Source organism: Phyllobates terribilis, unplaced genomic scaffold (assembly GCF_046119375.1).
Source record: "Phyllobates terribilis strain yellow unplaced genomic scaffold, ASM4611937v1 Scaffold_12__6_contigs__length_324123572, whole genome shotgun sequence".
NCBI lineage: Eukaryota > Metazoa > Chordata > Amphibia > Anura > Dendrobatidae > Phyllobates > Phyllobates terribilis.
This window is the reverse complement of record NW_027362772.1, coordinates 22342430-22358065: the sequence shown is the minus strand read 5'-3', so window position 1 is coordinate 22358065 and position 15636 is coordinate 22342430. Positions and strand designations below refer to the sequence as shown.

Genomic DNA, 15636 nt, shown 5'->3' with positions numbered 1-15636 from the left:
GATTCCAGCTTCTATTTCAGGTTTGCTCTAGTTCATTTGTTCTTCACCCCAGTTATATACATAGGTCACAACTAATTTAGCCACTTCTCCCTTACAGTCACCGTAGTGGAATTTGTCCACCTACATGACCTCCACTCTGGTATGTTACTCTTTCCTTTTTTTTCCCTCCTTTTTTCCTCTCTCACGGGACATCCAACCAAATTCCTCCCAAATCCCTCCCTCCTCCTTTGTCATCTCCCAGGAAGGTAGATTTGCAGCTCGGGCGAACTGCACTTATTTATATAATTTTTGATCTTGTGTATTTACTACTGTAATTGGACCACTGTCTGTATTTAATTTCTTCTTGTCTGTTATTTTTATTTTGTAGTACACTGATGAAGGTCCTGAGGGACCGAAACGTCTGTTTATAATATTGTACTCACCTTATTAAAAACTCCATAACTTCACTTATCTCTTTGAGTGCCGGGTTTTTTGATAGACTTGATTCTGGTTTGGTACCTTACCCGTGCACCAAAAAAACAATCAGAAGGTGCGATAGTTTTTGTATATTCTCACCAAGAGGATGACTGACTATGCGCTCCTCCTCATCCTTCTCCTCTTCCTCCTCCTCCCTGTCCTCAGGCCATCTATGCTGAACAGACAGTATGACAGTTGTGCAGATAGTACCGTCTATAGCGTAGGAAACTAGTTCCTGTTCTTCCTCCTCCTCCTTCTCTTCCTCATTGTCACCCAATCCACGTTGGGATGAGATGAGGCTGGGCTGTGTGTACTCACCCTGTATGGTTCCTTGCTCCATCTCATCGTGCTCCGCCTGCAATGCATCCTCTTTGATTGTGAGCAGAGAGCGTTTCAGAAGACAGAGAAGCGGGATGGTGACGCTAATTATGGCATCATCGCCGCTCACCATCTTGGTGGAGTCCTCAAAGTTTTGGAGGATGGTACATATGTCTGACATCCATGTCCACTCCTGATATCTTATGTGTGGAGTCTGAACTGAATACCGACGGCCTTGTTGATGCTGGTACTCCACAACTGAACCCTCTTCTGCTCAACATCTGCAATGTAGAGTTCCAACGCGTGGGGACATCGCAGATCAATCGGTGAGCTGAAAACGCTGCTGAAGCATGGCAAGGGCGGCAGAAGCTGTTCTAACTTTCTAAAATGGGCACACAGGCGGTGTACTTTGACAAGTAGATCCAGGAGATCTGGGTAGGTTTTGAGAAACCGCAGCCACCATACTGCTTCTTCCTGCCTGTTGTGATGCTACGCCTCTCTTGCTCTGTGTGCTGCCTGCCAGGTTGGATCAGTTGTAACGAGGTGGCACGGGGTGGTAGTTGTGGGCGAGTCTACTGAGCAACCTTCAGCGAGCACCCCGGCACCTCGCACATGAATAAACGGATAGAGTCAGTGCTTTTAAATAAAACCAACTTTACTGACAGATTGCAGTGTACAGGCAGGTGCAGCAGATATTCTCAGGCCCCGGTCTTATGTAGGAACAATAAGCCGTTTCTCTACCTTCCGACTCAGTTTATCACAGCAGGCAGACTTTCACCTTCAGCACACCCTCTGTCCTGGTTGCCGCTTGTCCTAGGGAAGCTGTGCTACTCGGATAAGGCTCCTATCCCTTTTCCACAGTCCCTGTTCTCTCTCGCTGTGCTACTCGGATATAGATATATATATATATGTACATCCCTTTTCCACAGCCTCTGTTCTGTCCCCAGCTCCTGCTGAGGGCTGTCGGCACTCTCTCTCTCTCCCGCGCACCTTCTAACCCTGACTCTGCTTAGTGCCTAGTTTATGTCCTCGGATCGCCGCACCTTCTAACCCTGGCTCAGGTCTCTGGCTGCCGGACTCTCTGGTACTCACATGGACGCTTGATGTCTCGTGTACTGGCCTCTTCTCTGAGTGCATTTACACCATCACTGGTCCTTACTCATGGGCTTACGGCCCCACTGCCTCGACCTGTCCTCGGTCCCTACCTGTCACAAGCAGGTCCTCTCTCGTGGGCTTACGGCCCCCACTGCCTCGACTCCTTCTTTGCGGAGACACCCCCGTCTTCACACAAGCTCCCTTTCTCAGGAGCTCTTCTCTGACACCTTGTCCTGGGCATGGCCGCCCGGACACTGCCCTTTGACTTTCTGTCTCCTGTCTCTAAGCTCACTGCCTCTGCTCCTGCCTGCTACTCTCCTCCCCCTGGCCAGCTCTGCCATGCTGCTGTAACTAGGCAACTACTGCACTGTGCAATACAGGGAGAACACATAAATGCATCAGCATTACATTAGACATTACACTCACACGGGGACAACTACTGCTGCACGTGGGAATAATAACAGGGAAAAGTCTTTCTTAAAGGGGTGATGGCGTCCATCCCCCTTACACAGTTACTATATCATCCACCACATCATCTTCCACTTCCGCACCCTGGTCCTCCTGCTGACTTTCTGGCAATTGTGTCTCATCGTCATCATCCACCTCTGGCGACAGTAAATGCACTTTATCACCGTCACCTTCATATGACCGTGACTGCTCCAATATTTGGGCATGGCTACACGCGTTCTCCTGTTGACTCGCTTGAAGCTGGCCGGGTGAGAGGCCCGAGTCTACAAATGGAAGAGTGAACAGCTCTTTTGAGTGTCCAAGTGTGGGATCAGTTGTCTCTTGGCCCTCGGCATGGTGGGAGGAAGGAGGATCAGGGTGAGGAATAAGCGGTCCACTGAGACTTGACCATGTGGAAGACAGGGTGGAGGTGGTGGTGGCCAAGTGACTGGAAGCATTATCTGCTATCCAACCAACAATCTTTTGACACTGCTCTGTGTTCAATAGTGGTGTGCTGCGGTCCCCTAGTAATTAGGACAGGAAGGTCGAGTGACAAGATGTGGGTGTTTGTTGTGGCACAATTTCACCTTGCCCACGGCCCGGCCTCTGCATCCACCATCACCATCACGTCCACTTCCCTGTCCCTTGCCACGCACCTTGCCCATTTTAAATGGAGGACAATATTTTCCACGTTCACGAGAAATGGCTGATTTTGGAATGCAATTATATGTGATATGTCTGACAGAGAACCCCGATTTTAAATAGCTGGCCTGTAATTTACTAACATTATTCTAAGCGGAGAAGTAGTGTGTATAGCTTCACCGACACACTGCAACGGATTGAAAATGGAAGAAATGTATGATTTTTGAACAGTTTTTTAGGTGATATGTCTGACAGAGAACCACGGTTTAAATTGTAGGCCTGTAATTTACTAATATTATTCTACGCGGAGACCTAATGTGAATAGCTTCACCGACACACTGCAACGGAATGAAAATGGAAGAAATGTATGATGTTAGAAGTCTTTTCGGCGATATGTCTGACAGAGAACCACGGCTTTAAATTGTAGGCCTGTAATATATTATTCTACACGGATACCTAGTGTAAATAGCTTCGCCGACACACTGCAACAGAATTGAAAAGGAGGCCAATATTTTCCACATTCAGTTCAAATTTCTGGATTTTTATCGCTGTAATATGGAACAGATCTGGCTTTATTCTTCAGTGAGCACTGCAGTGTACTCTGGATTGCTTTTAAGAAAATAACCAGGATTAAGATAAAAAAAAAATTTGCCCTGGCCCCTGATATCTGGGGCTATGTCTAGAAATATCTGTAATTATTACAGCAGCAGCAGACAAAACGTTCAATGGACCCTCTTGTGCTGTATTATACACTGCAGTCTGCCACATTCACTGCCTGCCTGCCTAGCTCTGATATATATATATATATATATATATATATACTGTATATATATGACGCGCCCCCTGGGCCGTGTGGTACTCGGCAGCCGGGCCTCTGGTTGCCGGGGGATATCACGGTGGCTGGCCCGGTCCGTGACCCAGGGCGGTCAATAAAACAGGGGAATTTAAAGGGGATTTGGAAAAGTTTGTGATGCCACCTGTGGATTGCAGCCAAGAGGAGCCGCCGCTGCGGAGCAGTCCTCTGGAGCTGGTGTTGCGGCAGCAGGGATGGTGTGGCTCTCCACAGGTAGAGCTAGTTCCAGGGCAGCGTGGGGTGCAATGGATGGTGATGCAGTGGACAGACGGCAGGACGGTCCCGGGGGAAAGACGGACACTCACACGGGGGTAAGCTTCAGTACCTTTACTGGTGATGTTTCAGGCACGGCCCAGGGTACTCCACGCGAAGGGCACACTTTTGGACTCTCCCCAGTGAGCGGGTATAGGGCCTCCTGATCCGCTGCTTTATTTTCTAAGCTTCTGACCTGCCTGGAGCTAGACCTAGCTTGGTTACTGTCTCTCTTTGCACCTGCTGACCTGGTGGTAGGGCCTTCTCTTTGGAAATCACTCTCCCTGGACGCTAGGACTAGAGATGAGCGTTGTTCTACTCGAACTGTTCGCCAATCTCAAATTCGAGCTGTTTTAGGCGGTGTTCGAGCCGTTCGGCGAACACGAACAATTTGAGAAAAATTCGGCTGTTCGAGGTTATGTTCGATAACTGTTCGTGCACCAAAATCATAACTGGATTTTTTCTCAGTAATGATGAAAATTAATGTTAATACGCAGTTTGAGTGTACAGCGGGGTGGGGGGAGGGGCAGGGGATGGATCTCTGCAGGAACAATGAAGATCTCCATTTTTTTTTTCTCTTTCCCGCATTTACAGTGGGGAGGTGCAATCTGTCAGCCTATCAGCAGCGCACACACGGAGCGAAGTGCTTTTTTTCACACAAGCAAGGGCATGTGTCATTGGCAGTGTATGTCACATGTCCTTGCCCTATAAGACCAAGCCATTTTCCCCGTCGCCACCATTTTCTCACTGCTGCAGCTGCGTGTTAGACGGCACCGCTGTTGATGTGTGCGCTATACCTTGTTAATTTCAAGCCAATTTTCGCACAAATCTACAGATAGCTTGGGAGTAGGGAATAGTTGTGATTGCAGTCCTTTTAAGGACTAGGTTACAGCATTTCCTACGACTTTTATCAGGCAGGTCTGTGCTCTTAAATAGATAGATTGTGGGAGTAAAGACTAATTGTAATTGGAGTCCTTTTCAGGACTAGGTTACATCAGTTCCTATCAGTTTTTGCCAGGCAGGTCTGTGCCAGTGCTGTGCAAGTTTTTTTCACAGCATTTGGCTGAATCTAGCAAAGCTAATCCTTTTTGGCCTATTGCAGAGTGTGTTAGTCAGTGGAGTAGCCTATCTGTGTTGCAAGATATACCACCTGTGTATAGAATACCAATTTTTTTACTGCACCTAGTGAAGTAAAATCTTTTGGGCATAGCATCATTCTATTAGTCCATCTAATTTGGGCTTCTAGCTGTGTGTGGGACTTGTTCTATTAGTCCATCTATACTGACCTCCATCAGGTTGCAAATTGAATATAATTTTTATCTGCATCTAGCTCTGAAAAAATATTTGGCCTTCTAGCAGTGTGTGGGACTTTCTCTATTAGTCCATCTATACTGACCTCCATCAGGTTGCAAATTGAATATAATTTTTATCTGCATCTAGCTCTGAAAAAATATTTGGCCTTCTAGCAGTGTGTGGGACTTTCTCTATTAGTCCATCTATACTGACCTCCATCAGGTTGCAAATTAAAAATAATTTTTATCTGCATCTACCTCTGAAAAAATATTTGGGCTTCTAGCTGTGTGTGGGACTTGTCCTATTACTCCATCTATACTGACCTCCATCAGGTTGCAAACTGAATATATTTTTTTCTGCATCTACCTCTGAAAAAATATTGGGCTTCTAGCTGTGTGTGGGACTTGTTGTATTAGTCCATCTATACTGACCTCCATCAGGTTGCAAATTAAAAATAATTTTTATCTGCATCTACAGTACCTCTGAAAAAATATTTGGCCTTCTAGCAGTGTGTGGGACTTTCTCTATTAGTCCATCTATACTGACCTCCATCAGGTTGCAAATTAAAAATAATTTTTATCTGCATCTACAGTACTTCTGAAAAAATATTTGGGCTTCTAGCTGTGTGTGGGACTTGTTCTATTAGTCCATCTATACTGACCTCCATCAGGTTGCAAATTGAATATTATTTTTATCTGCATCTAGCTCTGAAAAAATATTTGGCCTTCTAGCAGTGTGTGGGACTTTCTCTATTAGTCCATCTATACTGACCTCCATCAGGTTGCAAATTAAAAATAATTTTTATCTGCATCTAGCTCTGAAAAAATATTTGGCCTTCTAGCAGTGTGTGGGACTTTCTCTATTAGTCCATCTATACTGACCTCCATCAGGTTGCAAATTAAAAATAATTTTTATCGGCATCTACCTCTGAAAAAATATTTGGGCTTCTTGCTGTGTGTGGGACTTGTTCTATTAATCCATCTATACAGACCTCCATCAGGTTGCAAACTGAATATAATTTTTTTCTGCATCTAACTCTGAAAAAATATTTGGCCTTCTAGCAGTGTGTGGGACTTGTTCTATTAGTCCACCTATACTGACCTCCATCAGGTTGCAAATTCAAAATAATTTTTTGTCTGCATCTAGCTCTGAAAAAATATTTGGCCTTCTAGCAGTGTGTGGGACTTTCTCTATTAGTCCATCTATACTGACCTCCATCAGGTTGCAAACTGAATATATTTTTTTTCTGCATCTACCTCTGAAAAAATATTGGGCTTGTAGCTGTGTGTGGGACTTGTTCTATTAATCCATCTATACAGACCTCCATCAGGTTGCAAACTGAATAACATTTTTTTCTGCATCTACCTCTGAAAAAATATTTGGGCTTCTAGCTGTGTGTGGGACTTGTTCTATTAGTCCATCTATACTGACCTCCATCAGGTTGCAAATTGAATATAATTTTTTTCTGCATCTAACCCAGCCAATAGTTTTGGCCTAATACCACAGTTTGGCCACTCAGCTCTGCTCGGTTCCCATCCATTGTTTTTTTGTGCAAACAACTCCAGAGTTGTGAATTAGTTAACCACCAAAATGAGTGGAAAAAGGCCTGCTGCTGGTGGAAAGGGGAATAGGCGTGTTGGGAAGGGGAAAAAAGGTTGTGTCCGTGGGGTAGGTGTTAAAGCAACAGTAACATCTGCAGAAGAAAGACCATCTTCCAGCCAAACTAAAATGTCTACTTCTTTTAGCGGACAATGTGATAAGATCCCTTTCTTACGGCCACGCCAATCGCTACAAATTCCAGATGAGGCACAAAAACAGCAGGTGCTTCAACGGATATCAAGTGCTCCTTTAAGTGGGCTCTCCTCCACATCAACTTCAACATCACAAATACTCCAGTCCTCAAAGGTGTCACCCAAATCGCACTTGCTTCCTCACAGCTCCCAAATCTCCAGCTGCCCGTCTGAGTATGAGGTAGAACAGATGGTTGAGTCTGCAGAGCTGTTTACTCATACTATAGCCTGGGAATCAGAGGTCGACTCCAGCGCTTCTGTGAATCCAGACGAGGAAATGATCTGCACTGATGCCCAGAATCTTTATGAGTCGGATCCAGGACCAGACGCAGAAGGTTCTGACCATAATGTAGACCCTCATTCCCAAACTGTAACTCCTGTTGGTGGAGACAATGAGGAAGACGATGATAAGACTCAAATACCTGATTGGAGCGACAACTTTAGTTTATTGTCAGGGCAGGAACAGGTTGGCTCTGAGGACGACGGGTGTGATAACGCACAGGGTGATGATGATGAGGTTGGAGATCCCACTTACTGTCAACCCACAGTCAGCCAAGAGATGAGGTCAGCAGAGGAGGTGGAGGAAGATGCTAGTGACGACGAGGTCAGGTTGCGCCTTCCTGGACAGAGACGTAGTACTGGAAGCACGTCAACAACTGCATCCTCAAACACAACTCTGCCTCTCACCACAAGTCGTGGTGGCTCTTCAGGTCGCATGGGTGCTAAGCCTTGCATAGCCTGGGCATTTTTTCAGATCGATAAAGATGACCCAACTCGTGTTATCTGTAACATTTGTCAGCAAAAGCTAAGTAGAGGCCAAAAAATACATAGTTTGAGAACTTCATGCATGAACCGGCACATGGACATGAAGCATAAGTTGCAGTGGGAAGCTCAGTGTGCTACAATGCGGCCTAGCCGGCCAGGCCAACCACCGTCTGCCATATCTTGTGCATCCGCGGCCTCTTCATCCTCTGTGACTGGGGGGACAGCAGTCACACCTGTTTTGGGGCGCAGACCTGCCACCTCTTTACCCGCAACAGCCAGCGTGATTGGCAGGTCATCATTTTCTTTGGAGGTGGTAACACCAGCTGGTGTTGAGCGCTGTCCGACATCGATAGCACCACCTTTGGATCAAGGCAACCTAACATGTCCGCCTGCACCTTCCTCACAGACCGGCAGTTTGCCGGGGACACCCTTATCAACCCCGTCTAAGCACAATAGCCAGCCCTCGGTCCCTCAGATGTGGACAAGTAAAACACCATTTCCTCCTAGCCATGAGAAAGCTAAGAGGTTGAATTTCACCATCTGCAAGCTCTTGGCTACAGAAATGCTGCCTTTCCGCCTGGTGGACACAGAGGATTTTCGAGACCTTATGTCCGTCGCAGTGCCCCAGTACCAGATGCCCAGTCGGCACTACTTCTCAAAGAAAGGTGTGCCTGCGCTCCACCAGCATGTCGCACACAACATCACCGCTTCTTTGAGAAACTCTGTGTGTGACAGGGTGCATTTCACCACAGACACTTGGACGAGTAGGCATGGACAGGGGCGTTACATGTCGCTGACTGGGCACTGGGTAACTATGGTGACAGCAGGACAAGGGGCTGCTGTCCAAGTTTTGCCGTCCCCACGAGTTGTGCGTCAATCCTCTTTATGTCAAAGTTCCTCCACTGCTTCTGCCTCCTCAACCTCCTCTCGGTCTTCCACCTGCACCCAAAGCCTGTCTGGTCATGCCACAAGCTTTCTAACTGCGCAGAAGGGATCCTGCACACCTCCTTACTATGCTGGCAGTAGGGCTCAACGTCATCAGTAGTGTTGAGCCACCCCCGTAGTGTTCGAGTTCGGTTCGGTTCGTCGAACACCCGTGTGTTCGCCGAACTGTTCGTCGAACTGTTCGTCGAACACCTTCGAACACCGTTAAAACCAAAGGCAGGCAAACAAAAACACATAGAAACACATAGAAAACACCTTCAAAGGTGTCAAAAAGCTGACAAACTGCTCAGAAGACACAACTAACACATGGAAAAGTGACAAGTACATATAGTCATGCGAAAAGAAAAGAGGTGGAGGAGTAAAAGGAGGGGGAGACACAGATATAGGCATGTCATGCCCTTCTAAAATCCAAAAAGTGAGAAGCCGACACGGCCAGTCCGCTCCTGCCCGTGCCACCTCCGTGTCGCCGGGTTTGTGCCAGAGCCGCGGTGAACCCTGACGGCCAGCCCCCCTCTCCCAATACTGGTGCCTGTCCGCTGGTGGGTCGAGAGAGCCCCCCTGTGGTGGAGGCAGCTCTAAGCTTTTTAATTTAAATTGTCTCTCTAATTTGAATGAATACACTTTAAATCCATTTACAAGGATCTATTGGAGGGCAAGTCTCATGCCAGCAGCCGCGTAATTCCAGCTCCAGTAGCGTCCACTAAAGCTGCTGCAGTTAAAAAGCTTTTATAAGGATCGAGCTCGGCTGTCCACCGCAAGGCATCCTACTGCCAGTCCCAGCCCCTATGCCTTGGGGTGCCTCCTGATGCTCTTCACTGAGTATCCCGTGGTCCCGAAGCATTTCCTTTGAAAAAATTAAGTGTCCAAACTACAGGTGGTGTAGCTTGCTTAACAGCCGGGATAATCCGCTGACTAGCAGACACTGCTACTAGGCACAAAGTATTTCCTGGGCTAGATGCAGTTAAAAATTTGTAAGTAGATACTCTCGTTGGATGCTGAGAAAGCATTCCATAGAGTCTCCTGGCACGCCATATATGATTCTCTTAAAAAGCTTGGGGTAGGGGTTTAGGGGACCCTTTTATAGCCAAAATCACGGCCCTGTATCACAATACGTCACCTAGGCTGAAGATAAATGGAACTGTAGCACCGAGGGCTCGGTTGCTACAGACGTATTGCACCTCACCCAGAGGTGTGATATCTCACTCTCAGATAAGGATGGAGTGTGGATCAGGACCCGACACCTGCATGCATTACACCACATTGCCGTGGGGCAGGGCGACCAATATGCCCCTGAGATGGGCACGACAGTCCCTGTCCCTGGCTGGAGTGGGGGGAGGGAACACTGAGGAAGGGGAACCCTGCAGTGCAGGAGCAGGGAGGAAGCAGTTCCTGGGTGCATTGAGAAGGGAGTATAAAAGGTGGGCACCATCTTAGTTCAGTGCAGAGAAGTCTGAGCAGAAGTGGCAGGGAGCAGGGGCTCTGCATGAGCTCTGCTCCGGAGGCGGGCCTAGTAACAGAGGCCCAGGCCTGCAAGAGGGAGAAGGAAGGAAGAGGAACGGAGAAGGCTCCAGGAACAAGGAATGAAGGGATCCCAGGGGTGCGGACGGGCGAGTCGCCACCGCACGCCCGAATCCACCTGCGTGGAGGGGTCAGGCCAAAGGGGGAGACCGGTCCCCGAACTAGTGGAGGCAGGAAACGACCCTCAGCTAGAAACCGGAGGCTCTGACATTTTATGTGGCGCAGCCCCTTGCTACACCCGCTAGGAAGGCACCACATAGGGTCAGGGAATCTGGCGCCAAGTTTACCAAGAGGAGGCCCGAGGCAGCCGGACAGAAGTGTTGGTAAGAAAGCCCAGACAAAGGACACACAAAGGGGGTCCTGTGAAGCGCTCCAAAGTTATCTGGGAGTTGTCTGAGCCCCTCACCTGGTGAGCACAGTACGACGTGGGCAGCCGTTACCTGCAGACGTGGTCTGGATAATAAGAACTGTGAGTAAAGGCCCTGAACTGCATCACTGACTCCGTGTCGTTACTGCTGCTGCCCTGCACCATCACCCCCATCCTCCGCATACACTGCCCTGAGGCTATACTCCTCCCGTGGGGAGTTATGCTGCCCTCTGCTGCACCCACAACACCAGCCTTAGCGGTCTGCCCTGTAGCGGCGGTTCACTCTGACCGCAATCCACGGGTGGCGTAGTCGGACATTTAAACATCAAAACCACATAAATAGTTCCGCCACTGGTTTGACCGCCCTGAGCCACGGAAACGGATCGCCGCCACGAAGACTACAACCACCAGCATCCACCAAAAAGGGTCCGGCTCCGGGTGTCCCAAGGCCCAGGGGGTGCGTCAGAACATTTTCATCACCTTTCACAATCACCAATGGGACAAGGCAGGGATGTCCTCTGTCCCCTCTCTTATACATCCTAGTGACGGAGCACCTGCTCTCATCAATTCGCCATAACCCCAATATTAGGTGGATTGAGGTGGGAGGCACCGAGTACAAGTGCTCTCTATTTGCTGATGATGTCCTAGTATATATCACTCAATCACATATATCCATCCCTGCTGTTATGGCTGAAATAGATCACTTTGTTACATGGTAAAATTTTAAAATCAATGCAGCGAAGTCTGAGGCCCTCGATGTCTCCCTCCCTAAATCCATATAGGATTCCATCCAGTCCAACTTTCCCTTTGCCTGGCCCTCACAGGGTATCCAATACTTAGGAATTCCTATTCATAGAGACCTCTCCCATCTATGTTATCTTAATTTTGGGCCCTTTATTGAACAATTCCATACAGACCACGGTTGGCAAGTTAGAACTGTAAGATTCACTACGTGAACCGCTGGTGTTTTGTGGAAAAGCACATGTACACCGCGTTCCAAATTATTATGCAAAAAGTGTTTAGGAGTGATAAGGGAAGAATTTGTTTGTTTGTCAGTTAAACTCATTGATGGTGATGTGTGTCAGGGCTCTTTATATCACTGTAAGCAATTGCAGACACCTGTGCTAATTAGTTTGGCAGGTGTGTCCAATGAAAGGCAAGACTACTTAAGAAGGCTGTCTCACATTATTAAGCAGCCTACATTTTCTGCCAAAATGGGAAAGAAAAAGGATGTGTCGGCTGCTGAGAAGCAACAAATTGTGGAGTGTTTAGGTCAAGGCATGACTACAATCAACATTGTGCGATGATCAGGATGAAGTGTCTTGGCAATCAAGAAGTATGTAGCTGATTCACAGTACACACGTGTGCGTGCTGATAAGGGCAAATTGAGGACTCTTTCCTACAGGCAATTACGTCAGGTTGAAAGAGCAGCGGCAAAAAAGCCTTGTCATAGCAGCAGACAAGTTTTTGAAGCTGCTTGTGCCTCCAAAGTCCCCAGAACAACAAGATGCAGGGTACTTCAGAGGTTTGCAGCTGTACATGCGCCATCCTGTCGACCTCCTCTATCCACTTCACACAAGCAGAAACGGCTCCAGTGGGCCAAACATTACATGAAGACTGATTTCAAAACTGTTTTGTTCACGGATGAGTGCCGTGCAGCGCTCGATGGTCCAGATGGATGGAGTGGAGGATGGCTGGTTGATGGACACCCCACGCAAACACGGCTACAGCGCCAACAAGGAGGAGGTGGAGTAATGTTTTGGGCTGGAATCATGGGGAGAGAGATTGTCGGCCCCTTTAGGATCCCTCAAGGCGCTAAAGATGAACTCCATAATGTATGTGGATTTTCTCAAACAGCACTTCCTGCCATGGTTCAAGAAGAAGAACCGTGTATTTCACAGCAAGATCATTTTTCTGCATGATAATGCACCATCTCATGCTGCACATAAAACATCTGCATCTCTGGCTGATATGGGCATAAAAGGGGACAAACTTATGGTGTGACCCCCATGCTCCCCTGACCTCTACCCCATTCAGAACCTTTGGAGCATCATTAAAAGGAGTGTCTATGATGGCGGGAGGCAGTTCACATCTAAGCAACAGCTCTGGGAGGGTATTCTGTCCTCATGCAAAACAATTGAAGCAGAAACCATCCAAAACCTGACAAATTCAATGGACGAGAGAGTTCAGAAGCTCCTTTCGAACAAGGGGTCCTATGTGAAAATGTAACATCACCTAGAATAAAGTTTTGAGTTGAAAACTGTTTGATTTCAGTTTCTAACAACCTGCTAATGCTTATAATTTCAAAAATGACCATTTTTTTGGTCTTTATTAAAATGAAAAGGTTGATCGAAAAGTTTGGGGGATCTAAGAGTGTGGCAACCCAGTAGTCATGATTACTTCGAATTCTGACAATATGAGGGTCATGCTGCAGGTAGTGCAGCAAGAAGGCACTTATGTGTCTTGCGCATCTCGGAGCCCCAAAATTATTTTCCGGGCTAGATGCAGCTAAAAATTATTTTTAATTTTAAATCTGGTGGAGCTTATTATAGATGGCCTAATAGGATCAGTGCTGCACACTGCTACAAAGCCCAAATTATTTTCCAGTCAAGATACAGATAAACATGATTAGTAATTTGAAAGCTTAAAACGTTTGGTAGGGTGATTTTAACCAATCATCAAGCTTTTACTCTCCCCAGGATGACACAGGGGTAGAAAAGTCGTTTCGGATCCATGATTTGTTCATCTTTATGAACGTGAGTCTGTCTACATTATCAGTGGAGAGCCGCGTGCGCTTATCTGTCAGCACACCACCAGCAGCGCTGAACACACGTTCAGACAGAACGCTGGCTGCGGGGCATGACAAGATCTCCAAGGCGTAAGTGGCTAGCTCCGGCCATTTATCCAGATTGGAAGCCCAAAAAGAGCAAGGGTCCAGTGACACAGTCGTGGCTTCAATGTTTACTTGGAGATACTCCTGTACCATCGTCTCTAGGCGTTGACTATGTGTCAGACTTCTTGTCTCCTGTGGCCTTGCAAAGGATGGGCTAAAAAAGTGGTGAAATGATTCCGCAAAATTGATGTTACCAGCAGATACTGTGGTTCTGTTACGGTTTGAGTGCTGAACACTTGACGGTCCCACGGTTGGCAAGTTGGAACTGTGAGATTCACTACGTGCACCACTGGTATTTTGTGGAAAAGCACATGTAAGATTCTGCAACAGTCTCTGCTGATACTCCTGCATGCGTGCATCCCTTTCTATGGCAGGAATAATTTCTGCAAATTTACTTTTGTACCGGGGATCTAACAGTGTGGCAACCCAGTAGTCAGGATTATTTCTAATTCTCACAATTCGAGGGTCATGTTGCAGGTAGTGCAGCAAGAAGGCACTCATGTGTGTTGCGCATCCAGGAGCACCAAGTCCCTGTTGTGTTGGTGGCGAGGTAACAATCATGCTTCCTTCCTCTGTCCTCTCCCCCCAACCTCGCACAACAGAAATGTGATCAAGGTCTCCCTCATCTGATGAGTCTTCCATCAGTTCGTCCTCCACTTCTTCCTGGGCTCCTGCACCTTCCTCACTAGTTTGGCTGCTACCATGCGCCCTGGTAAAATCATCTCCCCCACCCTCACATGCCTGCCGCCTTGGTGCTGCCGACCGTCTGGACCTTGCAGATGTTAGCTCTTCCGTATACAACTCCTCCTCCTCTACTTCCTCCACCTCCTCTTGTGCCACCACCTGACTCCGAATTCTGTTTAACATGTGCTCCAGCATGTAAATCACCGGAATAGTCATGCTGATAATGGCATCGTCAGCACTAAACATCTTCGTCGCCATTTCAAAACTGTGCAGAAGGGTGCATAGGTCCCTGATCTGAGACCACTCCTCCAGCGTGATTTGCCCCACCTCTGAATCTCGTTGGCCCAGGCTATACGTCAGAACGTATTGCACCTGGGCTTGTCGGTGCTGCCACAGTCGCTGCAACATGTGCAAAGTTGAATTCCACCGGGTAGGCACATCGCATTTTAGCCGGTGAAGTGGCAGGCCCAACGACTTCTGTAGAGATGTAAGTCGCTGAGCTGCGGGATGCGAACGGCGGAAGTGAGCACACAGCGACCGTGCCCTCTGCAGAAGGCCATCTAGTCTGGGATAGTGGGCTAAAAATTGCTGGACAACCAGGTTCAACATGTGAGCCATACAAGGCACGTGTGTGACATTGCCCCGGCGAAGGGCCGCACCCAGGTTTGCAGCATTGTCACACACGGCCTTCCCTGGTTTCAGGTCCAGTGGAGACAACCATTCATGAAATTGGTTCTCCAGAGCTGACCACAACTCCTCAGCTGTGTGACTCACATTTCCCAGACATTTCAATGTAAAAACCGCCTGATGACGTTGAGCCCTACTGCCAGCATAGTAAGGAGGTGTGCAGGATCCCTTCTGCGCAGTTAGAAAGCTTGTGGCATGACCAGACAGGCTTTGGGTGCAGGTGGAAGACCGAGAGGAGGTTGAGGAGGCAGAAGCAGTGGAGGAACTTTGACATAAAGAGGATTGACGCACAACTCGTGGGGACGGCAAGACTTGGACAGCAGCCCCTTGTCCTGCTGTCACCATAGTTACCCAGTGCCCAGTCAGCGACATGTAACGCCCCTGTCCATGCCTACTCGTCCAAGTGTCTGTGGTGAAATGCACCCTGTCACACACAGAGTTTCTCAAAGAAGCGGTGATGTTGTGTGCGACATGCTGGTGGAGCGCAGGCACACCTTTCTTTGAGAAGTAGTGCCGACTGGGCATCTGGTACTGGGGCACTGCGACGGACATAAGGTCTCGAAAATCCTCTGTGTCCACCAGGCGGAAAGGCAGCATTTCTGTAGCCAAGAGCTTGCAGATGGTGAAATTC

The 15636-nt window shown here is 47.9% G+C and overlaps 1 protein-coding gene across 1 annotated transcript in view; it reads right to left on the bottom strand.

Moving 5' to 3' along the window:
- LOC141172954 (zonadhesin-like) overlaps nucleotides 1-2138 on the bottom strand; it is a 28846-nt gene extending 26708 nt beyond the window's left edge. The window contains exon 1 of the mRNA XM_073657571.1: nucleotides 1980-2138. The gene's annotated coding sequence lies outside the window, so the exon portion shown is untranslated. The remainder of the gene's footprint in view (nucleotides 1-1979) is intronic.
- Nucleotides 2139-15636: the final 13498 nt, after the last annotated feature.